This window comes from Peromyscus leucopus, chromosome 19 (genome assembly GCF_004664715.2).
Source record: "Peromyscus leucopus breed LL Stock chromosome 19, UCI_PerLeu_2.1, whole genome shotgun sequence".
Lineage (NCBI taxonomy): Eukaryota > Metazoa > Chordata > Mammalia > Rodentia > Cricetidae > Peromyscus > Peromyscus leucopus.
Window position 1 is genome coordinate 48058967 of NC_051079.1, and position 27071 is coordinate 48086037.

The 27071-nt window shown below is 54.1% G+C and overlaps 1 protein-coding gene across 6 annotated transcripts in view; it reads right to left on the reverse strand.

The window, feature by feature from the left end:
- Ndst1 (N-deacetylase and N-sulfotransferase 1) overlaps positions 1 to 22258 on the reverse strand; it is a 60615-nt gene extending 38357 nt beyond the window's left edge. Inside the window, exon 1 of one of the 6 annotated variants that reach the window (XM_028890138.2) lies at positions 22106 to 22258. The gene's annotated coding sequence lies outside the window, so the exon portion shown is untranslated. Of the gene's footprint in view, positions 1 to 42; positions 567 to 2865; positions 2987 to 5086; positions 5218 to 21306; positions 21510 to 21902; positions 21978 to 22105 lie in introns of those variants that run through there. The other 5 variants (XM_028890139.2, XM_028890140.2, XM_028890141.2 and 2 more) reach the window with 5 other exon arrangements.
- Positions 22259 to 27071: the final 4813 nt, after the last annotated feature.

Here is a 27071-nt window from a genome sequence, read left to right on the forward strand (position 1 = left end):
ACCCTCCCTCCATCAGCAAGCACACCACACAGCCCTGCTCACCCTGCTTCTTAAGTCTGGGAACTTGTTCTAGGTCCCCTCCTGGCAGGCAAAGGCAGGCCCAAGACTGTGGGTGGCTAAGGCCTTACTTCCAGCCGGGCCTGAGTTGAAAATTTATCTCTGTACCAGCTCTGAAAAAAAGGTTTACCAAGCAAACAAACAGCAGGTGGGGGATGGGCACTGGATAACAAGCCAAGGCAGGACCAGCTATGCAGGACTAGGGCTCCCTTCCCCAAAACAGGGCTCTCTGCTCACCCCAACATTCCTAAGGCCATCAAAGCCATCGCAGTTATTTTCCTTAGGCTCTGATCACAGACACTCGAAGGACAAGGACATTTCCGCACAAGAACAGCCTCCCCTGCAGACATCCACTAACCCAGAGGGGGCTCCTGGAAGCTCACTGGAGCTGTGCTGAACACCCCTGCTGTGTCCCCACACTGGGTAGGGTCACCGGGGTGCACTTCCCAGAAAGGAAGTGCAGATTCGGAGAAGGCAAGTGACCGAGTGGACATGGAGCTAGAATGACCCTTCCCAGCCCGCTATGGCGTCCACTCATAAGCTCCTTAGAGGGCCCTGCTCAGCATTCCATACCATTCCTCAGTCAGGTCCACAGCCAGAGGAACCTTCTTCCCCCATCCCCAGAGGAGCCCTACTAAGAAACAGGAAATTCGCAGGGCAGGCGTGGTGGCCCATGCCTTTAATCCCAGCACTTGGGAGGCAGAGGCTGGAGAATCTCTGAGTTTGAGGCCAGCCTGGGCTACAGAGTGAGTTCCAGGACAGCCAGGGCTACGCAGAGAAACCCTGTCTCGGGAAAAAAAAAAAAAAAAAGGAGGAGGAGGAGAAAAAGAAGAGGAAGAAAGGAAGAAGCAAGGAATCCATGCACACCCTAGTCCGAGGCCTCCTGATAAAGAACAAAGAGGGAAGAAGGGTTCAGGTCAAAGCAGGCCATCCTGTCACTTGTTCCCAGTGGAAGTCAGCCTGTGCCTTGAACTCCTCGGGTCTGCCTTCCTTTTGGGAAAGAAGGAAGTGCCAGCCCCTTCTACATTTCCACTCCAGGCTGCTAAACATTGCCCTATGGTTTTGAGACAGAGGCTCACACACTGGTGTGTGAGCCACATCAGCACCCAGCCCTCCCCAGGTGTTAAACTTGGGGGATAAGAGGGCAGGGTCCCCTCCACCAACTAGAAGGTCAGAGACAACGACAGCAAAGCAGGAAGAGATCTGGACAGTCCCCCTGCTGAGCCCGCTGCCCCAGCTGCACACATGACGTGGTGTGTGCACCAGAGCAGAAGCAGTCTGCTAATGACAGGCGCTGGCAGACTCTCACCAGATCCTCAAGTCCACGGGGGTCACGACCAGTGCCCACCAAAAGCCACGTTAAGAGCTTGGAGCTCCAGAGGCCTTGTCTTTGTCATGCCCCAGTGTGGTGGACTAGATAAGAATGTCCCCCATAGGCTCACATACTCGTTAGTTACCAGGCTGTGGACCTGTTTGAGAGGATTAGAAGGATGAGGAGGTGTGGCCTTGCTGGAGGAGGTGTGGCCTTGCTGGAGGAAGTGTCACTAGGCATAGGCTTTGAGGTTTCAAAAGCCCACACCAGGACCTGTGTGTGTCTGTCTGTCTGTCTGTCTGCCTGCTATCCATGGATCAGGATCTAAAGTTCTCACCTACTTCTCCGGAGTCATGCATGCCACCACGCTCCCCACCATAATAATAATGGACTAAGCTCCGAACTGAAAGCCAACCAATTAAATGTTTTCCTTTACTGATCACAGTGTTTCTTCCCAGCAACAGAACAGTGACTAAGTCACCTAGCTCTTACGGTTTGACAGAATCAAAGCCACATATCCAACAACTGAGTGACCTTAGAGATCACCATTCCAGGGTCCCCGCTCCCCTGAAGGAAACCTTCAGCTCCTCAGTCTCCCTGCCTCAGGTGTTGCCTCCCCCAGCTATTCCAGGAAGCTGAAGGAGAACTAAACCCTTCCCCCTCATACCACCATCTCCTCCCACTCCTCTCTCTCCTCCACCTCAACAATCCACCGGGACAGTCCTGACCATGTTGCCAGGACACCCATGGAACCTGCTTCTCTCCTGACTGTTGACAGACAGAACCCCATCTCAGGAGCCTGCTGCACACCCAGGCCCCAGCTGTGTGGCTCTACACACAGACAGACAGACAGACAGACACACACACACACACACACACACTGCACATTAACACACATTCAGACTGGACAGGGCAGGGGACTGAGGACAATAGCCAAGAGGACCATGAAGGCCAGCACAGACAGGGGAACCAGGGCAGGAATGACAGGACCCACCACAGCTTCAGGAGTCCAGTCAGCGGCTGCTCTGAAGCCCGGCATCTGGCTGCACCTCTCGAGGGTGCCACACTCACTTCACACGGCTGCACCTAACCCCAGAGCCAGGACAAATGGCATTCCTGTCTGCCTAGTTCCCTTCTGGAGAGGAGGGAAGGAACGAGGGAGGGAGATGGCCCTGGGGCACCCAGGGCCAACAACCCTGTTCCAGGAAGCCTCCTGCTCTCACTACCTCCCTCACAAGGCAGCCAGCCTGGACTCCCGGACCTCCCAGGTCCAGCAAGGCTCATGGGCACGCACAGCAAGCAGAAGCTACCTGGAAGTACCCTCCATACGAGAAGAAAAGCACGTCCCCAACTCTAGGAGAGTCTGGCTTCTCTGGTCCCTCTCAGAGGGTGGCAGTGAGCAGTGGAAAGAACCCTTACAAGCAACAAGTGTAAAACGGGTCCCAGCTGTCCTTGACTTCCCGTGTGACCTCCCCAACCAGCCTCAGTTTTCTTACCTGTCCTGAGAAAAGGAGGAAAGACTGATATTTCCTCTTGGTACCATCTGGAAGTCAAAGTATCCATGACGTTGGCTTTTGGCTCCGGACCCCGCCCTAGCTGAGCTGACAGGCCCTTCCCATTGTCCCGCCCACAGAGGAGGAAGAAAGGTGACTGGGGGAAGTATGGAGGGTGAGGGACTCCCTGTGAGTGTCCCCATGCCGGAGCAGCAAAGCTTGCACACAGCCACGGCCCAGAGAGAAGCAGCAACTTGGCTCTGGTCACACAGGAAGCTGGGAAAGGTCAGGCCAGCTGGGGATGGCTTCGTGGCAGGCAACACTCAGAAGTGTCCACCAGAAAAGGGACTTGGATTTGGCTTCTGAAAGGACACCAAAAAAGTACAAAGCACTTCACTAATGGCAGAAGCTCAGGCCCAAGAGCATCAGTGGAACCAAAAAGATGGTGTGCTCATACTTGTGGGATGGACACTGGGCTAACCTTCCCGCCTCTCGGGTCACAGCACAGGACAACAGGGGTCCTGCCAGCTACAGGTAAATCCTAGAAACCCTACAAGGGATGAACAGCCTTAGCCACCTCTTAAGAAGGGAGGACGAGGGAAGAGGATGGAGAGCTGGATTTCAGCGTGAGTTACAGACACACACCTGGGCAGCAATGACAGAATTGCCAGAGGAATCTCCTAAAACCAGCCAGCCCAAAGGACGTCAACGCCCTGGCTGGGGATGCTAAAAGCCTGCGGGCCCTAAAACCAGCACAGAGGAGAACCAGTGGCTAGGAGACGGGAGCCACAGAAGCCCCTAATCTCCCAAAGGCCTGGTGGGCACACCCCAGGCCTGCTGAGACAAAGGATGCTTCCTGAAGGCCCACATGAAAGCAGTCTGTCCCTTCAGACTTGCTGGAGCTTGTCACCATGACAAGAGCCTGCTGCCAAGACACCTGGGGCCTGAGGGGGCTCAGTGCAGGCCCCAGGAGACAAAGCTGGCCAGAGGGTGGGGAGGGGCTGGCGAAAGAGGACATGGCTTCTCTGGAGAGCAGAGACCAGAGCAAAGGGTACACCCAACCTACTTCAGACAGGATCCATTTGAAGGGGTTTGAGGGCACTCTAGATGGGGTCACCAGGTACCCCAAAAGGCTCCTGATAAATACACCACACACTACTCCCAGGGCTCTGCTCAGGGCAGCAGGCAAGGTGTGAGGACAGCTGAGAGACAGCATGGGCGTGGGTGAGGGCGCTCCTCAGTGCCTCACTGGAGGCCCAGCTTCAGAATAACCAGCCTGGGACCCCAGGCAAGCACCTCCTCTTCCTACGCTTTCTCTTCCATCTGTAAAGGAAATGTTACTAGATGGTCTCAGGGACTCTCTTGACCCTTGACTGTGAGGTTCAAGAGGCACCACTGACATCCACCTCATCTCCCTAAAGGCACAATGACCCAGCTCACCACAGCCCAGAATCCCCCTGCCTCCCCTACGCCAACGGCTGAGCCTCTGCATCTTCAGGGCCTGACTTGGCAAACGAGGAAACTTTGGTTCATGAAGGTTAAGCTAACTGCTCAAACTCCCCGTGGGGAAATACTTAGCTGACATTCAAACCAGTTCCTGTCTTGGCTCTTAATTCCTGACGCTGAGGCACTGGCCCCAGGTAACCCCAACCCCACACAGTCCTGGGAAACGCTGTGGGATCTTCGCGCCTCCCGTTTCCTGGTACACAACGCTGAAACCAAAGTGCAAGGTGGCTGGGAACAGGCAGGTGGAGAGGGGGGATCCATGTGGGCACTGGAAACTCAGCAGACTGGCCAGCCTGCCACTCAGCCAGCTGCCCACCACTATAGCTGACGTCCTCCTTGCCACCAGCCAACACCGGCCAGTTTTTGAACCATACACACACAGGCAACCCTTCCTCACACCATTGCTTTAGTATCACATGACAGCTTTGGGAAAATACAATAGAGGGTTTTTCCTCCATCCCCAGAAGAAGGAAACTGGACTCCCAAGGACAATCAACTTCCCCTAAAGGCACACAGGAGATGGCCAACTCAAAGCCCGAGCCTCGTGCAGAGTTGAATCCACCACACACCCAACTTGCCAAGCCAACCAGCCAACCGGCCTGGCCTTCGTGATAGCCATGAACACATGTGAGAGCTGAAGCCTTGCCGGCACGCCACCTGTTGTCTCGGCTGCCCATCCCCCAACAGCCCTGCACACTAAGGCCTCTGCTGATCTTACTGTGTAGACAGAATGCCGAGGCTTCCGGGGGGCCATTATGCCCGCTATCCTGATGCTACATACAGAGAAAAGAGCTGAATGGCTCAATCCCAGGCTGCACGGCTCGAGAGCCTGAGGCCTGGAGCTCACAGCTCTGCACAGCTCTGCACAGCTCTGCACAGCTCTGTCTAGGAGGCTCCATCACAAGCAGACATGAGAAGGGAACAAGGAAGGGGTCAGACGTATCAAGCAGGGTGAGTGCCTGGCAGGGCATGGCAAAATTATGATAACAGGACAAACAAAGCTCGTGGGGAGCTACACGAGGGAGGCAGAAATAAACGTCGGTCTGGGCACGAGGCCAGGAGTCTGAGCAAGGGACACAGGACAGAAGGAGGTGACAGACATGAGGGGAGGCCATGTGAGGTCTTGGTCAAGTGTCTTGCTTTCTCTGGACTCCAATCTACCCAGATGCTAAGGAAAGTTGCTGGAGTATCTCCAGACCCTTTTCCACAGACCTAAAGACCCTTGGACCCTGAGAAAACAAGCACTGCCCAGTGTCGCCCCAGGGACTTTGAAATGTCCTTGGCTGTCCTGGCACAACCCAACTGCTGGAAAAGGCCTACAGAGCAAAGGGCTTGACTAGCATGCCTGGGCCAGTGAAGTGTGTGTGGGTCCTTGGGGGGCCGCATTCCATTCATTATCAACCTCTCCACGGCTCCACTGAAGCAGGCACCACCCTGCCTGGACCCAGACCAGGAGCTAAGGCCACATCCAAGTGCACAGAGGAATGCCACTCCAGCCCAGCCTGCCCCACAGCCAGGCCTGTTTACAGCCCTAACTGGTTGGTTTGTTTGAGTCAAGGTCTTATTATGTAGCCCAGGTGGGCCTCAAATGCTGTGGTGCCCACACTTGGACTCCTGGGATCAAGTGATCCTCCTGCCTCAACCTCTAGACTACTTAGCACGGCAGGTATGCACCGCCACGCCTAACTCAATGTCTGGAATGTCCCTTAAGGCCCCGCAATGTCACCTGCTCTTCAAGCCTCTCACTCACACTTCCCTAAGGCTGACCACTCGGTAGAGACAAGGAGCTCCCAGGAAAAGGAAAAAGTACCACCCTCCTCCCTGAGACCTGCGCTGCCGTGACCAGCAACAAAGACCCTCAGCTAGGGAAGGAACAGAGCTAAGGACCTTAGCCTGGGCCAGGCCTCTTCTCACTCTGCAGCAGACGTTAGCTAAGATTCTGAGCGAGACACTTGGGAACAAAAGGAGGTGGCACATACCCTTCCAAGACTCTGCTCGAGCATCTTGCCTCCCCATACCACCATTCACTCGGCTACAAAGGGAGTCCCTGGAACCATCCAGAGCCCCGCTCTCCCAAACCTCAACAACTACAGCTGCCCCCCACCAAACCACACGTACATGTGTCCTTGCTCGAAAACCCAACACGGCTCTCATAACCTCCTAGGCAAAATCTCTTTCTTATCCTGATGGATCACGCAGGTCACTGCTACCAACAGCTTCTTCTAAATAGTGTACGTCAGATCCTGGCTTAGTGTTTTCTGCATCTCTCTCGTTAACTTTCAAAGAAACGCTGTGAGGCAGGTGTTAGGATTGGCCTGTTTTACGTGGACGACAAAATAGAGGATCAGAGATGTTCTTTCATTTGCCCGAATCTCACAGCCAGGCAGCAGAGGGAGGACTCACTGTCCACCTGCCTGAGTCTAAGCCCAGATTCTTAATCACCGTACTGGGCTCTCTCCTCCAGTGCTCCTGCTGATACCCTGGGAACTCAAACCAAAACAGAGCTGTCGAGCAGAGTCAGAGCCTGAGCCTCCTCCTAGCTCCCCTAGGCTCCCCAAAACCCAAACTCCTTCCCGGGAGGCATGCCACACAAAGGGTCTGGGACCTCCCCGGGACCTACTGTCCTCTCGGTCAGGAGGAAGGGGAAGGCAGGTTGGCAGACAGAACTGAGGGAGGAGCTAAGGCATTTGTCTCAGGGCAGACTCTTGGAGCAGGGGAGGACAAGGCACCCCTCACATCCCGACAGCACTCAGGCCCCCAGGTACTTTCCATCAGTGTGTGCCACACCCCAACACAACTGACCAGAAATCACCATTTCTCTCTCCCAGCCGGCTTGTCCTCAGCCTTCCCCGTCTGTGAGTGTCAACAATGTCCTTCCTGGTTCCTCCAGCCAGCAACCCTCTCCTCTCACACCCACATCTAATCCCTCAGCAAATCTGTCAGCTCATCTACAAGATAAATCCCAGAGGCCACTCCTGGTCCCCTACCCTCCTTGCCACTGGGCCACCTTGCTACGGTCACCTCCTGACATCATCTTGCACACCCCTGGCCTCCGTTTCCTCTCCAGGAGGCAGCCACGTGATCCCTCTGCAGGAAGGGTCAAACAGGCCAGTCCTCTGCCCCAAGCCTTCCAGCAGCTTCCCTTTACTCAGACCTAAACAGCCAAGTCCTCCCTCCTAAGGGACAAGAAGCCCTTCCCCACCCATCCTCCCCCCTTCTGCCTGCCCAGGCACCTGGCTGCTCCTCGTATGTGCCCAAGCCTAACCCCCAGACTTGGCTTGGTGCTCCCTCTGCCAGGCATGCTCCTCTCCAAACTTGTACCAGCATCCTGCCTCCCTCCTGAGACACCCTCCTGCCATGGCAGAGCCAGGTCCTTCAGTCACACCTGCTATCCCCAGGCCAGCTTGACTCCTCTCCTAGGGACCTCTTACCACTTGGCACAAACGACGTTTGTATCGATTTGCTGGCTCTGCCCACTGGTGGCGTGATAGGAAAACAGAGTCCTGGCCTATTCTGGGCCCTGTTGTATCAGTTCCTAGAAAAGGGCCCACATGAAGCAGGTGCTTTGTAAAAATGTGTTGACTGTGACTACTACCTCCCTCAGAGACCTGAGGGGTGGTACCACACCTGGGCCTTAACGAAACCTCGAGGGTTTCATGTGACCGGTTCTGGCCAAATTACCAATGGCGACCACTGGATACGACATTCCGTTTCTCTCTGCCTACTGCCTTTTGGCCCCTGGGGAGAAGCTCTAGGTCCTGACACTTGGGGTACCAGAAGCAGCCTTGACATGGGCTACCGCTGCCCTTCCCAACAGCCCACAAATGCTCTCAGCAGGTGGAGGGGGAAGCCAGGGCCTCGCCTGCCTGTCTCTGTCAGCAGGAAGACGGTCAGAAATTAGCTTTGTTCTCAGAAGAAAGAGCACCAAGCCAGCCCAGCCAGGCAGAAGTGGGCACAGAGACAGCTGGCCCATCGAAGACAGTGCGACGGAAAACCGAGCAACAGGATGCAGGATGTGTAAGGGGGCACTCACACACCCAGCCTATCTCAGGCCTCCAGGGTGCTGCTCAGGCTGCAGGCCGCAACCTCCTTCCCCGCAGACAGTCCGTTGATTGTCCCCATGGATGATCTGCCACTGGCTGTACAGAGGGGGCTGAGGACAGAGAAGCAAAGCCCAGCCTGGAGTGCGAAGATCTGAGGCTGCAGCCCCACGCCTGAATACTCACGGCTAACACCAGAGAGCCTCCTCCCTTCAGAACCTCAGTTCACTCGGCCGGAAATGGCTTGTTCAGTCCTGTCCTTAATGCCTCAGCCTATGTGCCACAGGCCCTCAGCAGACCAGTCATTTCTTCTAAGGCCTGAGAGCAGGGGCCTAGCACCTACCTGCTAAGGGCCAGGCTTCCAGCTTCTTTCGCTTCTGGATCAGACAGAACACACCTCTCTCAGCGAGCTTCCTTCTCCTGAGCTGCCAGCCCGTGTGAAGTGAAAGCCTCTGGACCTGGCCAAGGCAGGAACGGGACTCTACCCCACCCCACAAAGCTGCCTAATGTGCTATCCTCGAAGACTTGCTCAAGAAGCATGAAAAGCCATGACAAGAGGGAGGAGCCCTGAGTGCTGGCCCGGAGGGTGAAAGAGAAGCCAGGGTGAGGCAGGGAGGTGTTCCTGTTAAAGTCACTCTGGGGTCCTCTGCTAGCCCTGGACCCTAAGGCATAGCATAGTGCTCAAAGTGTGGCCTGAAGCTCTCGTGTCCGGATATTTTAGAGAGGAAAAGCCTAGAACAGAGGCACGGGACAGAAATCTACAGGTAATTTTTCTAAGTTTCCCAGAGTTTTCTTGCCTACAGGATAATTGTGATCTATCAGGTGCCATATTCATTGGCATGGAAGTCCACGTCTTTAATCCCACTTCTCAGGAGCAGAGACAAGTGGATTTCTGTGAGTTTGAGGCCAGCTTGATCTACATAACAAGTCCCAGGCCATCCAGGGCTAACCAATAAGAACTTTTCTCCAAAAAAAAAAAAAAATCAAGGGGCTGGAGAGATGGCTCAATGGTTAAGAGCACTGACTGCTCTTCTAGAGGACCTGGGTTCAGTTCCCAGCACCCACATGGCAGCTCACAACTGTCTGTAATTCCAAGATTTGACACCCTCACACAGACACACACGCAGGCAAAACACCAATGCACATCAAATAAAAAGTATTAAAAAAAAATCATAAAACAAGTCCAATAAACCTTGAATGGACAGACAGCTGGACAAGGGGCTGCAGGCTCAATAAAACAGCATACTCAGCCAGAGCCCGGGGCGACCAGGAGAGCCTAGCATAATAGATACCAGAACTGTGCACACTGGCTTCCACCCTCCCCTTTGCCCCAGGATGCATAGGGACAGACCTATACCTGGAACTGCTGAGAACTGCTGAGCCCCACAGGCTTCCGTGGGCATGTGATGGACCACTGTTAGGAAAAGGCACCCACTGTGGGCTGTGACAGGTGAAGTAGCACTCTCAGAGGCTGCTCCCTGCGTCAGAAAGCCAGACACGGTGGTTCATGCTTATAACCGGCACTGAGAAGGCCTGTCAAGAAGCCTGAGTTCCAGGACAGCCTGGTTATCGAAAACAAGCATCAGCTGCAGCCTGTCTGGAGGGAGGACCCCAGGGCCCAGGGCAGGCTGACTCACAGCTGGCAAAAGGATAGCGTCTACCACTCCTTCAGTCCCACTGGGTATGTTTATTATGCTCCTGCTGTATGCACAGTCCTGAGCCTAAGCTCATTTCCAGGACACAGATATGAACAGATAATACACCCTCACTGCCCATAAAGAGCCACAGGGGACAGGCCGGCAGCACTCTGGCAAGCAGGAGAGAAAGCAGCCCCCGCCTTAAGGACAGGGTGGCAAGATTAGGAGGCATACGAAATGACAGGCAGGGTCAGTGAAGAGCACAGGCCTCCTCCCCAGCCTGAGCCACTGGAGAATGCAGGCCTGAGGTTTTCAATCTTCTAATGGGGACCAGGGGAAGCTGTGAGACAGAGTCTCATATAACCAAGGCGGGCTCAACTCCTGATCCTCCTACCTCTACCTCCCAAATCCCGGGACTAATAGCATATATCACCATGCCCAGCCTGCTGTTCCAGTTTTTGCAGTAAAGCAAGAAGTATGATTTTTTTTTTTAAATGTAAAATGTCCTATTGACTACCGGCTCAATATTTGGCATGGACCAAACAAAATCTGCCCATAGGGCATATGTGGCCTGCCAGCTTATAACCTCTGTTCTCTTAAAAAGGACAGAAAACACAATGTTGAGTTCACTGTAGAGTTCAGCAAAGGAGTTGTGACTAGCACTGTGGAGGCCAGTCAGAAAGGCCAATTCTCTGTACCAGGAAGGCTGCCTGGGAGAGGTGTTGGGCTGAAAAGTGAGGTGGGGGATGTTTGGAGAGGGAATGCACACAGAACTGGGACCACAGGAAACATGAGCCTTTGGCCTTAGGGACTGGCAAGTCACACCTGGGGCCCATGCCACCTAGGAGCCAACGTTTCCTCCAAAATCCAAGATGCCTGCCAGTCTCCAAAGCAAGCACAGGCTCTGGACAGTGAGAGGAGAGGCTGGCAGCCTCACAAACCTGCAGACGAAATCAATCAGACGAAATCAATTGGTAAAAGAATAGCAGGGGTCGGATTTCAGACCTGCAGCTTGAGGAAGCCGGCTAACAACAGCTCCGTGGGGGAAGGGAGAGGAAGAGACAATGGAGGGACAAAATGAGGTTGAGAATCATGTCCTGCCAGGCCAGGCCAGGTTGTTACATAAGCCTGCCTCAGGACAAAGTGTGGGAGCGCCTGGGCTGGGAGTCCCAGAATGCAGAGGCAGCGGCTACCCTCACTGACTACCCCTGGAACTCTACAGCCCTGCCCTGTGGCCCAGGTGCCAGGTGAGCCCAGGATAGGAAGGAGACCCAGACCTGGGGCAGGCATTTAGAAGGCCAAACCACAGACCTGCAGCAAGGACAGCCAGGTACCAAAGTCTTCTCAAATGACAGCTCTGTACCAGGCACTGGGGGAGTCGCCCCCAATGCACATTCTGATTAAACAGATAAGCATCCTTGTATTGTCATTTTATATATGTGGAAACTGAAACACCAAGTCACCAAGGTCATACAGATCCTGACTGGAGATGCTGGCTTCAGACCTGACAGTGACCTCTGTGACCACACTTGAAACATCAGGGTGACATGTCTGTCCCCTTCACTCCAGCCTATAGTGCATGTGGCCCTTGCTCATCACAGGAATACCTTATCCCTCTGCCAATCTGCCAAAACTGACAGGACTCTTTCTTAAACACAGTACAGAGGGCTGGAGAGATGGCTCAGCACTTAAGAGCACTTGGCCAGACTTTCAGAAGTCTTGAGTTCAATTCCCAGCACTCACATGGTGGCTCAAAACCACTTGTAACTGTAGTATCATGGGATGAGATGACCTCTTCTGATGTACAGATAGATGTACATGCAGACAAAACATCCATATAAAGTAAATAAATCTTTTTTTTTTTTTTTAAAAAAAAAAAAAAACAGTACATGGGCTAGAGAGAAGCTTAGAGGTTAAAAGCACTTGCTTAAGAGGACCCAAATTCAGTTCCTAGCACCCACATGGTGGCTCACAACTATCCCTAACTTCAGTTCCAGGGAACCTGACACCCTCTTCTGCATTCCACAAATACCAGGCATGCATGTGGTGCTTAGACATACGTTCAAGCAAAACACCCATACACATAAAATAGGTTTAAAAAATTTATGTTAAAAAAAAAGATAAAAACAGTATACAGAAATGCTTCAAAATGCCACATCAGATTTCAGGGACTCACAAACCCCTGTACTGGGGAGAACAGGTGGGTCATGCCCACAGAGTGCCCTGCAGACAGGAGACCAGTAGCAGAAGGAAAGGATGCTCACAGCAATTTGAGGTCTCTCATATCTGTAGGCACTGAGATAATAATAATCCCCTTCACCCACAGTTATTGGCACAATCAGGGCCAGGGAGGGCCTAGTCATTCCTGAAGAACTGGGAGATGAGAATAAATCAGGGTACACAATGGCCTGTGACTCTGTACCCCACTGTGACTCGGAGTCCCTAGCTGCTGGGTAGGCAGTGTACAGCTAGGCCCAGCATCTGGACAGGGTGGTCTCAGCCAGTCCTCCATCCAGCCTTCTGCCCACCACCTCGCTGCAGACCAACCTGGCCTTATCCAACCCCAGTAGCGATGAGTTCCCAAAGCCCACCCCCCATGTCCTTTGCCATGGCCAACAAATCAGAGATCTGAGGGTGGCAAGGCCAAGACCCCATTCTGGCCCAAGTTCTTTGCTGCCTCCCGCTGGGCGACTTCCGGAAGCCCCTCCCACCTCTCAATCTGCTAGTCAGATGGGAAGGCTCTCTAATGGAAGTCTTGCCCAGCTCCAAAAGCCCTGAATCTATAAACAACAGGCCTGACAACTTCACAGAGCTCTGGATCTTGCCTTCGGGAAATTACATAAACATCCTTCAGAGAAACAAAAGTCAAACCTACAGACTCAACTTTTTTTTTTAAGGATATTAAGAAACCTTTTTCCAGTCCAGCCTCCCCCATCCTACCGCCATTGTTCCAAATATCCTCTCAGGACCTAGAAAATACATTTGGTTTCCGCCTGGGGTTTGGGCTTCTTGGTGATCTTCCTCATGGAAACTGCCCCACCCCTTCTTGGCAGCTGTCTTCCAGGGCACCCCCATCTCTCTTCCCAGAATTGCCCTAGGCCACCCTGAGGATATGGCCACATAGCCTGCCAAAGACTAGACGGTGGGACTGTGTAAAGGAGAAACCCTTCCTTCCCTGGTGAGGAAGGACAGCGACAGTTCTGAGCTCTGGTCCTCACAGTGACTCTGACATCTTACGCAGCCCCAGCGAGCCCCCTGCCCTGGTTGAGCCTTACTTAGCCTTAGTCCTTCAACTGAGAGACCAAAGGTTCCTGCGCCTTCAGGGAGATCCTGGGGCTCCTAGAAAGTGCATTGGGGACACAGGCAGGGAAAAACAGGGTAGATGGTAGTCAGAGTTTTAAATTTTATTGTGTGTGTGTGTGTGTGTGTGTGTGTGTGTGTGTGTGTGTGTGTGTGTGTATGCGCGCACATGTCTGTTCCCTTGCAGAGACCAGAGGCAGACTTCAGACCCTTTGGAGCTCAAGTTACAGGTGTTTGCAAGGGTGCTGAGATCTGGTCCTCTAATAGAACAGTCTCTCCAGCCCCTAGCAGACTGCTCTGATCCCTTCCACTTCTCCAATCAAAACCGAAGGAAACCCACTAAAGCCCTCAAATTTCACCTCCCGCCCTACTCTGGGGCCTTGAGTTCAGGCAGCTAGCTCATGGACAGATCACAGCAACAGTGTCTGTAGTAGAGGGCCCTGCTTGGGGGCAGAGGCAGGAGGATCTCTGTGAGTTCCAGGCAGGCCAGGGCTACACAGTGAGACTCTGTTTCAATGAATAAACAAACAAACATTTCTAAATATAATCCTCCTGGCTAGGCACGGCCTAGGTACTTCCATCTGTAAAACACAAGTGACTATAGCACCTAATTTAGAGGGATATTCTGAAGATTCCTTCTGAGATGACATGGAAATGTCTAGCAAGCATTGATAAACTGTCAATAGATGTGAGCAGCGATTATGATCATCATCAGAATTATTGAAATGCTGAAAACCACGGACTGGTGACAGCTAAGGCTTCTCAGATCCGTATCTGGCCACTGAATCACACATAGGACATGCCCACACATCCCTAACACACACCCTTCTCTAAAGCAGAACCCACACTTTCTGACCCCGGGCACAGAACACAGCTGGCTTCTTCCTGACACCCATTTGTTTGTTTGTTTGCTGAGACAGGGTCTCTCTGTGTCATTCTAGTGGTCCTGGAACTCGCTCTGTAGACCAGGCTGGCCTCAAACTCACAGAGATCCTCCTGCCTCTGCCTCCCGAGTGCTGGGATTAAAGGCATGCCACGCTCGCTGCCCAGCCTCCTGACACCCACTCCAGTCAACACAGTCTCCCTCACTCTTCCTACTCCCACCTCTGTCTTCCTCAAACTCTCCCAATATTCCTTCTTATACTCACAGGGTTCCGCTGTACCCCAATGGTCTTACGAGATTGTTTCTTGGGGTAAGAGGCACTCGTCCAAAATGGTAGCTCCTTCAAAACATGGTAGACAGTGGGCACAGTAGTGCACGCCTTTAATCACAGCACTCAGGAGGCAAGAAGGGTGGATCTCTGTACATTCAAGGTCAGCCTGGTCTACAGTTATCAGACTAGCCAGGGTTACACAGTGAAGTGAGACATCCTCCCCCAAAGAAGAAAAGAAAGAGAAAGAGAGAAAGTGAGTAAGTGAAGAGAGACTAGGCCCCCCACAGTTGTTCCATGTCCAAGGAAAGAAGCATTTGTTGTTTTAAATGGCCTAGCCCAGTGGTCACTGAAAACACAGAAAGGAACTGAGCTTTCCTGGGTTCCTCCGGGTGTTGGGAAGCTGAGTAAGCTGAAAACAGAAAAGAGGCACTGATCTCTGTGTGACCTAATCAGTGGTTCTTGAACATCAGAACCTGGAGAGCAACTGAACACAGACTGCCGGGCCCCAACCACCCCAGCATCTGACTCAGTAGGTCTGGACAGGGAGCCATCACCGGCACATTTCACGAGTCCCCACGGGACACAGATGCCAATGGCCCAACTTGGAGAACCGCTGGCTGAAACCTGCAGGGAAGGCAGGGAGAGCACCTACGGCTTCCACTCCTGTAACAGCACGAGCAGGACGCCACAAGGGTCAGGAGGAAGGGCATGCAGGCAGAGGGACACAACCCGAGTACAGGGCCTGCTACGACAACATTCACTTCTCACGGGCATCTGCCCGGGCAGGTAGCTATGTGCAAGCAAAGAAGAGGGTACGAACCAGAGGTGTCTGCCACCGAGCAGGGACTACGACAGAGCTCCACCCTCCGCCACCTGGAGACCTGTCCAGACAAGCCAGTCCTTGGCCAGCCTGAGGGTGCTGAGAACCCAGGCTTTTCCTCACGGAGCCAAACCTCAGGCCTGAAAGACCAGAATCCCCACCATATTTTAATCACATGAGCTCTGGGTTGTTTTTGTTTTGTTTTGTTTTAAGATTTTACCTATTTTTATTTTATGTGCATGAGTAGGTCTGTATACTACTTATGCACAATGCCCATGAAGGCTAGGAGATGGCATCAGATCCCCTGGGACTGCAATTATAGTTGTGAGCCATCATGTGGATGCTGGAGATTGAACCTGGGTCCTCTGGAAGAGCAGCCAGTGCTCTTAGCTGCTGAGCCAGCTCTCCAGCCCTGAGCCGCACTCCCAGAAATATGGAGCTTTCTCCCTCCAGAAACAAATACCGCCATCTCGGCCTGCTGTGGTGTGTTGCTTTCTTATTAGATAGTTGAGATCAGTCCCCTCTGGTATATCTACCCGCCAACCTATCAGTGCTTCACAAGGAGCTAGCCAGAGGAGCCCTTCAGAAATCGGCAAGCACTGCCTGTGGTCCTGAGTCTAAGCTCCAGGTGGAGCCACTGGTCCCTCTAAACCTTGGCTGCCCTATCTGCTTAAAGAAGGCGATACTAGCCAGGTGGCGGTGGCACACACCTTTAATCCCAGCACTCGGGCGGCAGAGGCAGGCGGATCTCTGTGAGTTCAAGGCCAGCCTGGTCTACAGAGGGAGTTCCAGGAAAGGCACAAAGCTACACAGAGAAACCATGTCTCGAAAAACCAAAGAAGAGGAGGAGGAGGAGGAGGAGAGGAGAAGTGATACTAGCCAGGTGGCGGTGGCACACAGCACTCGGAAGGCAGAGCCAGGTTGGGGTCCAGCAGTTCGAGGCCAGCCTGGTCTACAGAGCAAGATCCAGGACAGGCACCAAAACTATACGAAGAAACCCTGTCTTGAAAACCCCCCCCAAAAAAAGGGTGATACTAACTCCACTCCCCACTGCTGTCATAAGAATGAAGGGAGCACTCAGTCAAGAATAAGCATCGAGCTAGGCTTGGCGGTGCACATCTTTAATCCAGCACGTGGGAGGCAGAGCGGGAAGCCAGCATGGCCTATATAATGAGTTATAAGCCAGCCAGGCAACACAGTAAGACCCTGTCTCACCAATAACAATAACTACCACCAGGCAGTGGTGGCGCACACCTTTAATCCCAGCACTCGAGGCAGAGGCAGGCAGATCTCTGAGTTTGAAGCCAGCCTGGTCTACAGAGTGAGTTCCAGGACAGCCAGGGCTACACAGAGAAACACTGTCTCAAAAAGGTAAAAAATCAGTGGTGGTGGTGGTGGTGGCGGCGGCGGCGGCGGCGGCGGCGGCGTAAGTCTTTAATTCCATCACATAGAAGGCAGAAGCAGATGGATCTATGTGAGCTGGAGGCCAGCCTGGTCTACAGAGTGAGTTCCAGAACAGCCAGGACTATTACACAGAGAAACAGTCTCAAAAAATCCAAAAAATAAATAAATGGATGAATGAATAAATAAATAGATAAATAACAACGCCAGTCTCAATAATCATAAGTAACCAAAACTGACCCCGCACTGTCTGAATTAAAATGCTTCAAGGTAAGGACAATTGCAGTCCCTTTGCATAGATGAAGAACTAAACCCCTTGCCCAGGTTCCATAAACAGAAGTGACAGCAGGGACCTCCTGTCTGCCACCCAGTCTTGCTTTTAGCCTTGACTTGATCTGGACCTCATGACTCCCTTAAGGTTAAGTCCCCTTAAGGTGTTCCCATCACCTCTCCCTGGCACCATCCATTCCTCCGTCCCTCCTGGAAGCTCCAAGCCCACAGCCCGGGTCATAAGAGATGGGTCATGAAAGTAGCCGTCGGGCCACCTGCCCAAGCCACCCAGAGCAAGCTTTAGACACTACTCAGTATGGTCACCAGGGACTGGGCCTGTGGGACTTGAGTCCCTTAACCTGGATGACAGGAAGGAAGGCAGAAAGCAGAGGTATAAACAACGGGAGGAAATCCTGTCCAGTTTTCAAGATACAGCCACAGATACCCCAGGCCATGAACTGTCCCACCGCCCTAGGACTCTGTCTCCTCCTCAGCCTGCTACTTTGAACGGGCTCCTGCCTGCTGGGTTCTAGAAGCCTGCTGGGTGCTGTGTACCAACCATCTTTTCCAAAATAGAAGTCTGGGGTTTGTTTGTTTGTTTTTACATGTAGAATGTGTGAGATCTCAGTGTGAGAGTGAGTGTGTTTGTGGGCATGCGTGCAGGTCAGGGACAACTTGAAGGACTTAGTTCTGGAACTCACCATAAAAACCAGGTTGACCTTGAACTCACAGAGACACCCAGCTTTACCTACTGTGTGCTAGAAGAAGAAGAGAACCAACTCCTGCAGGCCAGGCTCTGGTTTGCTCCAGAGGTAACGGTCTGCAACTCTCATCCCAGAAGATCCAACACACACATGATGTACAGTCATACATGCAGGCAGAACACTCAGACACATAAAATAAAAACAAAGATCAGAAAACATTTTTTAAAAGAAAGAAAGAAAAGAAAATCAGTATTACTGGCAGGAGGCTGTGCTGGGAGGAGGTGTCCTCAGAGCTCAGGGACTCGAGGAGGAGCCGGGCAGGCCACTGGGTATTAGGACTTCCTGAGGCCCACAGGAAACACCACTTCAAGAGCTATGAGAACATTGGGGCTGGAAGTGGACTGAGCGCTACCCCACTTCTGAGTTCTCAGGCAAAAAGGGAACTGAGAGCAGTCACCCAAACCTGACCCTGTGGTTACATTCTCCCGCAACCTCACCAGACTCTTCCTGCACTTAGCAAGGAGGTCCTCCCCTTGTCCTCAGGCAGTTTCTTCCCTGGTTAAATGCCCAGGGTCTACTGCTGTCTTTGACCTCAAAAAAACCCTACGGGACCAGCCTATGGCATCTGCCCCTGGGGAGCTTTCCCAGGATTCAAAAGCAGCGATTTTGCTGAGGTCCTTCCCCAAACCTGGGCCAATCCCCAAGGCAGCTACAAGATCCTGCAGCTCCTCTCCGGCCATCAGCCTCAGCCTGAGTCTGCCTGAGCTGACCAGGTCGGCTCCGCTGGGTCATGATCAATGAGTTTTCTAGTCTCAACCCCGTCACTCCAGCCCACCATCTTTGGCCAAAACGACCCTGAGCACAACAACTTGGTGGTGGCACACACACAGATCAAACCCTGGCACTGTTAAGTGACTCTACCCCTCTGGGCCTCCATTTCCCCCACCCAGAAATAGGGCAGGGTGGGGTGGCCAGCAGCGGCGTCTCTGCGGGGTATTGTGAGAAGTCAATGGGTGTCTGTGAGGAGGCTGGCACAAAGCACAGTCACAGGCACCGTCTCAACAAGCTGCTTACAGCCTTCTGTCTTCCTGGCTACCGCATAAAACCCTAACTCCTCAGGAGCAGGGTGCTGGGAGCCCCCACAATGCCGTCTGCTGCCCACCGTCCCATCTGATGGCCTGAACCCTCACTTACTTCTCGCGCTAGGAACCCTCGCTGACCTTACCAACCAGGGAGCTCTTCCTTCCGCTGTCCTTAGGGCATCCTCTACCGCTGGTCACCCTATCACACCCTGCTTCACCGCCATCCCTGCTCTGGTCCCGGTCTGCCCTCTCTAGTCAAAGCCCAGCAGGCGCTTCGGCCCACTTCGTGTCCCCTGCCACCCCCTTGGCCACAGAAATTTTCCATATGAATTTGAAAAATTACCCAACTTCACATCTCAAGCAAGGAATGTCCTCCAAATAGGCCTGTTATTTCAAGCCGTACTCAAAACAAATTCCAACCTCGTAGAAGTCTGCGCAAGCCCTAGAGAGTTCTAAGTCTGGCGCTGGTTCTGAAGTACAGACACACGGGCCCAGGATACAGGCAAAGCGGGTCCCGAAGGCCAGGGAAGAGAGCTTTGGGCTGCTGAGACCATCCCTCACATTCTCTGTTGGCTCCTGTCCCTCTTCCCCCTGACCACATCTCTCAAGCTGAAGATTCTCCCTTGCACACCCCCTGTGACAGGAGGCTCTCCCTCTCCATCTCTCTCGCTGACTTTCTTCCTCTACCTGTTGACTTTCCCAGAGGCCTCTCTGTTCTGATCACAAGGGCAAACAAGAGAGTGTGACCACACAACAAGAGACATTCCCCCAGCCCCCAGGACCCTTTCCAGGCCTTCCAACCCTCCACTTAATCCCTCGCTTTTCAGGGCTAAGTGCTGGAATTTCCACTCTTGTTCCTACAAGCTGACAGTGATGTCAGCCCGGGAGAGCTCTCTATTCCCAGGGCCCAAGGAAAGCCTACAAATCCTTGGGAATCCCACAGTCTGTGCTAGAGGGCCTTGGAGCAGTTGGAGCTGTATGCACAAAGCTCCCTCCCCCGAGAGCCCACCACACCCTCCACACCAGCCTTCAGTCCAAGGTTTTAAGATGTCATTAATTAGCAATTTGTATTCCATCTTTTAAGTAATTGCTCAAAACCCCCAATCAGAGCTTGATTGGTAATCATATCTCTCCCCACCCTACCCCCACACACAACCCAAAAGATCGGGCCCACCTAGCACATGAAAACACCAGTGGGTGCCGGGCGGTGGTGGCGCACGCCTTTAATCCCAGCACTCAGGAGGCAGAGCTAGGTGGATCTCTGCGAGTTCGAGGCCAGCCTGGGCTACCAAGTGAGTTCCAGGAAAGGCACAAAACTACACAGAGAAACCCTGTCTCGAAAAACAAAAACAAACAAAAAAAAAAAAAAAAAAAAAAAAAACAGTGGGACTCTGAGCCACTCTTCATTGTCACTGGTGGGGTCTTTCCTGGGGGACGACAAGGTGCCCTGTAGGGGGCTTGCTGCTGGACTCCAGAACACACCAAGACAGGCATCTCCATGAGGATTCTGCAATCTTGCTGGCTCAAAGTTCATCCTTCATACTAGCTCCAAGGACCTTTCGGGCTAGGGTGTCAAGGCCTGACCCTTAGTTTGGCAATGCCGACCCTGTGGCTGAGACACTTGGGACATACATAAATCCTTGGCCTTAGGTCCCTGATCTGCCCAAGGGGTCTACTCTTGAACCCAACCTCCGACGCCCTGTTGACCTGAAAGTGACAGGTCTAAAGGTAGACAGAAAGCTCTGCAGGTCTCCTGGGTGCTGGGGAAAGAAGAGTCTGTTGACAAAGCCACCAGCTGTCCCCAGTTGGAGCCAGGGAGACAGACTCCTCCCTGAACCACCACCCACACTGGGAGAGCGTTCCTAGCCGGACCCAGCCAGCAACGGACGGAACTTGGACCATCACGAAGCTCCTCCGATCACAGGCTCCAACTGACCTCCCCCCTCCAGCACCAGCTGCCACACTCACGAGGGCAAGGGCACAAGACCTCACCCAGGCAAGTGCCAGGTGGAAGGGTGTCTCACCTGGGGAAGGGTGACGGGGCAGGGAGGCAGTCCGCACGATTCAACTGAAAATGAAACTACAAACCCAGTCGCATCAAAAGGCCTAGCAGGGATATGTAGTTGATAATACAGGGCTGAGAGAGGGGGCAAATCCCAGCTCCCACTTCCTACCTTCATGTCCTTTTCCATTCTGTGCCTCAGTTTCCCCTCTGTAAAAATGTGCCTAACAGTCATGCGGGAGTATTTTTGTCAACGAATCCGTGGAAGGCAGGGAGTGAGCCCAGTGCCTGGCACACAGCAACACGCACTGAACACTTGTTGAATATAAGCATGCCAACATTGTCCGAGGTCCCACACCCTGGCTCCAGACACCCATTTCACAGGTGAGGAAACAGAGGCTAGGGAAGGTAAAGAACCCGCTCAAGGTCACACAGCTGGGAAGTGACAAACACCCGGGTCTGCCTAACCCTCAGTCCAGAGGGTACTACTGCCCCATATTGTCCCCCAAGCAAGGAGGGAGGACCAACCGTGGGATGCAGGGTCCGTAGGGATCCTGGCACATACAAGCCAGGTGATGGATGAGTCCTCGGATTCCCGGCAGCTCCCAGACCCCCGCGTCCTACAGGCGTCCCCTCCTCAGGCTGGTCAAATGCTAAGGAGTCCCAGCTCCCGAGAACCTGAGGGAGGAGGGGAGTTAGGGACCAGGCCTCTCAGGGCCCCGGAGAAAACCGGTCCGGCCGCCTTTCCCCCCACCACCACCACCCGTTCCCGAAGCTGGGACCCAGCCTCTAGCCCCTCCCAGGCTAGACAAAAGTTTCCCCTGTTCGGGAGCCGGGGAGGGGGGAGGGGGCATTCCTCGGGGGTGACATTATCCGTGACCTACAGCTGCCGCGCTGCCCGGCCCGCACCCCGGCCCGCCCGGCCCCGCGAGGCCCCCCAACCCTTTGTCCTCCCACCGCCCGCCCGGCGCCCGCGCGCACCAAACTTGCGCCGGGGCCGCTCCGGGAGGGGGGGCCCCGGTGCGGCCTGCACGCCGTGCCGGGGCTTCCGTACGCTCGGCCCGGGACGCCGGCCGAGCCGCCCAGGCCGCCCGGGCCACCCAGCCCTCCGGCCGGCCTCTTACCTGCCTCGGCCGGGGCGCCGGAGCGCGGGGGGAAGGAAAGCGGCGCGGGTGGCCGCGCGGCCGCCGGTCCCGGGCGTGCGCGAGGCGGGCTGCGGGCCCGGCTTAACCCTTGCTGGCCGCGCTGCGCCCGCGCCCGCGCCCCGCCCGTGGGGAGCGCGCACAGGGCCGCCGGGCCGCCCTCCTCCTCCTCGGCCCGCGCCTACCTCTCCAAGCCGCGGCCGTGCGCGGGCTCGATCCGGCGGCGCGGGGCGCGCACGCTGCGGGGGCCCGGCCAGGCGCCGGGGCGGGGACCGGGCGCCGCGAGCCGGGCTGGATTTCTCGCTTCCACCCCGATTCTCCCTCGGCTCTCCCGGCCGATTCGGTGCTGCTCGGCGACCACGTGACGCGGGCTGCCTTTGACCCCGGTCTCGGAGCGGGTAGGGGGCGGGGGCCCGGGCCCGAGGCGGGGGGTGTCAGACGCCGGACCCGCGGAGGGGCGATGCGTCCCCGGCCAGGGTCCCGGAGCCGATGACCCCCGAGCAGACAAAGCCCTGGGGAAAACCAACAAGTGATTTGGGGTCAGAGAGGGACCTGGCGCTGGGGGTCGGTAGAGGCGGCCGAGGGAAGGAGGGGGGACAAAGAGGCGCCCTCGCCGACTTCGGAGGCCTGGAATCGCTGGCTGGGCCCCGGGGCTGCGGGTTCTGCTCCCCCCACCCCACCCCCGCTGGCCTGTGACAACCCTCCAGGGCCTCCTCAGACAGGTTCTCGACAACAGGTACCTGTCAGTGTGACCCCTCCAGGGCAGGACTTCACACCTAAACCCACCCGCCCTCTCTCTGACCGAAACACACTTGTAATTCCCCTTACTGGGAGGATCTGATTCATGGACTGATTTCATTGTTTACTAGAGTGTCATCAACCTCAACAAGTTGTTCCCAGCTTCATCAGTCAGGCAGTCCTCTCTCTGTGGCTTACTTATAGCAGGCCGACTAAGAGGTACGGGGCCACGCGCGCCAAAGTTTCTCCCTCCTGGCCTGTCCTCTACCCTCAGCGGTTCCCACCCATCTCAAAGACCCTGCAGGTTGGACCAGGTTCCTCCCGTTAAGCAGATGGAAACACTGAGTCTCCTGTCCTCTACTGAGAGCCCTGAACAGCTGGTGGTAACATTTATTCTCAGCCCAAAGAGATCAGCCATCCCTCAGCCAGCCAGTAAACCTGCAAGGGAGAGGAAAGTGGGGTCAGGTGGAAGGGTAGGTATTAACAACCCTTAAAGGGTCCTTGCAGATTACCAGGCAGACAGACTGAGGCCACTGCAAACACACGGGGCAACAGCCTGGAGTCTCAAGCATGATCAGAGGTTCGGGACTGTTAACTGCAGGAACAGAACTGAACTGAAAATAAATAAATAAATAACAAAAAACGTGAGAACAATTGGAGCAGAGTGGAAAGTTCAGAGAAGGCAGCTGGCACTGGGAGGCAGGACAGGCCCACAGGATTTCCCCAATGGGATCAGGTGTCCTGGATGGTCAGCAGCCTACCTGTGTCTCCCCACGTAGGGGGTGGGGATATTGAGGCCTAAACACAGAGAGATGCTGGTCTGGAGCCGAGAAACTACCAGGCTTCTGCTTCCTGTAGGTGCCCAGGTTAACACCTTTGGAAGGAGCGTAGTCAAACAGGACCCGACCCGAAGATAGGGCCACAGCCCACAACTGCTGGCCACGTGTGGACAGGATGTGACTTCCGAGTACATACTGCAGCGGCCACCAGTTGGATGGGGGAAAACAGCATAGACCAGCAAATTCTTGGCAATCTGAGTTTCCACACTGGGCAGTGTAAAGTCCTTGAAAAAAAAATGGGCGGCTGAGGCTTGAGCAGGTCAAGACCCCGGACGGCAGTTTAGAAGGTCCATTCCGTCAGCCTTGTGGACAGAATCTGTATTCTAGACACTGTGGGAGGGGCGGAGTTGAAAAGGACAGGAGTCCATGCTCAAGCTATGAGCCGAGGATGTCGCCCAATTGGTGGAGGGCTTGCCTAGCATGCAGGATGCCCTGGGTTTAATCCCCACAGCACTGCATAGATGGTGCATGCCTATAATTCCACAGCACAGCGCTCAGGAGGCGGAGGCCGTAGGAACAAGGTGTTTAAAGAGTTCAAGTGGGCATGAGTCCCCCTCCCATCCCTTTATTCTGGCCAAAGTGAGCCAGGGAGAGGTAAGGGGGCAAGGCGGCTCTCGAGATTGAAGGAGCAAAGGGAGGGAGGGGTTCCAGGGAGTCAGCTGGTAAGCTGGATCGAATGAACAGCTAGGGTGGGTTTGGGAAAGGAAGATGGACTTTTCTGGTACAAGGAACAATCCACCAGGACCATGTGGAAGTGGTTCTGGAAAAGCTGCGTGGAGCATGGCAGAGGAAGCAGGAAGGAAAGGCTGAGTCAGAAAAGACTGAAGGGTGTCAGGCGCTGAGGCTAGCCTCCGGAGCAGCTGAATCCAGCCTGGACCGAACCTAATCCTGAGGGGCCTCCTGGAGAGAGACGTCTTCTCCTGGGTAGCGAGATGGCAGGTCAAGGGCATGTCCAACGCAGACTCAGAGGGTCAGCCTGGGAGTTAGGTAACCAACCCCATGTCTATGACAGCATTTTCTACCTCGGAGTCTTCAAAACCGGCTTCAGAAGCCAGGCCTTGCAGCTTGTGAGGGTCTGTGTGGCTGGCGGGCGGGGAGCCCCAGCCTATGTTCTGTCCCTCCTCCCTCCCCTCATGACCACTCCCCAGGCCCCTTCCTGGGGCCCAGTGACCTCTTGAGACCATCGTGAGACTTCCTTGCTATCCCACCATCTCATCTGCTGCGTCTTAGCGAGGCAGAGGCTGAGCTCATCACTCCTCATCTTCCTGTGAGCTCAAGCCCACATGGTCCAGTCTCTGTGTCCCATATGTCATCCATGAGCCCTCCCATCACTCCTGCCTCAAGCTGTTTTCTTTCTCTCCCAACTCCGTTTCTCCTTCATCAGTGCTGATGCATAGCCTCTCGGCTTGCCTTTTTTTGGGGGGTGGGAGGTGTTTTGAGACAGGGTCTCTCTGTGTAACAGCACTTAGCTGCCCTGGAACTCACCAGGCTGGCCTTGAACTCAGAGATCCACCTGCCTCACTCACAGAGATCCACCTGACTCTGCCTCCCAGGTACTGAGATTACCACCATTACCACCATTACCACCACCACCACTACCACCACCACCACCCAGCCCCTCTCAGCTTTTAATGAAATTTCATCATGCCCATTTCCTGTTGAAAGTTACCAGCAGCTTGGCTTCCCACCCTCCTAGGAGAAGTGTCTTGCCTGGGTGTCTGTCTGTTACCCACGTTTCCTCAGTGGACAGATCTTCACCTCCCTCTTTGCCTGTCCGTTTATTTATTTTCAGATGGAGTCTCATGATGGAGCCCTGGCTGGCCTGGAATGTGCTCTGTAGACCAGGCTGGCCTATGTCTCCAGAATGCTGGGATCAAAGGCCTGAGCCGTAAAGCCTAGCCCCGGGCTGCTGATTTTTGTTAAAGGAATGTACCGAAGCCTGTCTTTCTGGGGCTCTGCCGTATCTAAACTATGTGGCCATGGTCATCATCTTCTCAACCTGTCTGTGCTCTTATCTCTGCACTGTGGGCAATAATTGTGTGTGCTTCTGAGGGCTCCGTGGGAATTAAATATGTAAACCCTTCCATCACGTGGGAGCTCCATGATGGCAATCTTTGTTTTGTGTTTGTTTGTGTTTTGTGTTTTGTTTTGTTTTTTTTCTCTGTATATCCCTGGCTGTCCTGGAATTTGATCTGTAGACCAGGCTGGCCTTGAACTCACAGAGCTCCACCTGCCTCTGCCTCCTGAGTGTTGGGATTAAAGGCCTGTGCCACCACTGCCCACCTATGAGAGTGATCCCTTAGGCCTCAAGGTTAAACTTTATTTTCTCTTGGGCTTTTCCTAAATTCCTGACGCAGCCCAGGCCTTCTGCTGTTCTCTCCCCATCTCCTTCCCTACGACCCTCCCGGTGCCGGCCAGCTACCCAGCTCTGCTCCCTAGTCCAAGGTCATTGGAGGTCTTTGTCCGGAACCCTGCTGGGCCCCAGTGCCCTGCATAGTACTTAGCACATGGCTGGTACTGTCTACTGACAAAGTGCACACCCATTGGCACTCTTTTTTTTTTTTTTGAGATAGGGTTTCTCTGTGTAGTTTTGGTGCCTGTCCTGGATCTCGCTCTGCAGACCAGGCTGGCCTCGAACCTCGAACTCACAGAGATCCGCCTGCTCTGCCTCCTGAGTGCTAGGATTCAAGGCGTGCACCACCACCGCCCGGCATTGGCACTCCATTCTTTCGTTCATTTAGACATCGACTAGTGCTTCCTTTAGAGTCTTCCTCACACAGTCCTGGCAGGGAAGGAGGGGTGAGCAAGAAAGGTAAGGGCCTCCCTCGGTGCAGTACACCGTATTAGCGACTGCAGAGCGAGGCGAGGCATGTAAGCACATATAGGAAGACACACTGCAATGCCTGCCTGTTTTAGTAGTCTGTGGGCTGGGCTAGGTCCTTGAAATGAGATGTCAATAAAACAAGCTCACATAAGCAAGCGAACACCCGAGCCTTTTCACTGGCTTCACCAGTTCCTAAGCTGGGTATCTTTAAAGCAGAAGAGTGGGTCCTGTCCAGGGCAGACTCTGACCACCCTTCTCTCTGTCTGCAAACCTCCTATTCAGCCTTCAAAACCTACCGTCCACAGCACCTCATCCAGGAGACCTCGCTCTGCCTAGAGGTCTGTGCAGACCCTGATCACAGTTTTAATGATTTTCTATGAAGACAGTGGGATAATCCAAATTTCGTGTCATCTGCTTTTCAAAAGGAAATTTAAGGTGATTTGATGAATGTATAACGACATATGATTTCATGTTTGGACTGCGGTGAAGGTAGAAAATAGCCTGTGTCCGACCATGTGACCTGATCTGTGGTTTGGGGAACATGGTCATCATAATTACAGCATTGACCACATGGTGTAACAGTTCCCTCCCCCACCTCCACCCGAGAGAGGGAAGGAGGGAGAGAGGGAGACAGGCAGGTTGTTCAGTAACAAGGACTAGAAAACTTGGTACCTGCTAAGCACATGGAGACAACCTGTGAAATGGGCAGCTTATCCCATGGAAAGTAGATATGAAACGGGATGTTTTGGA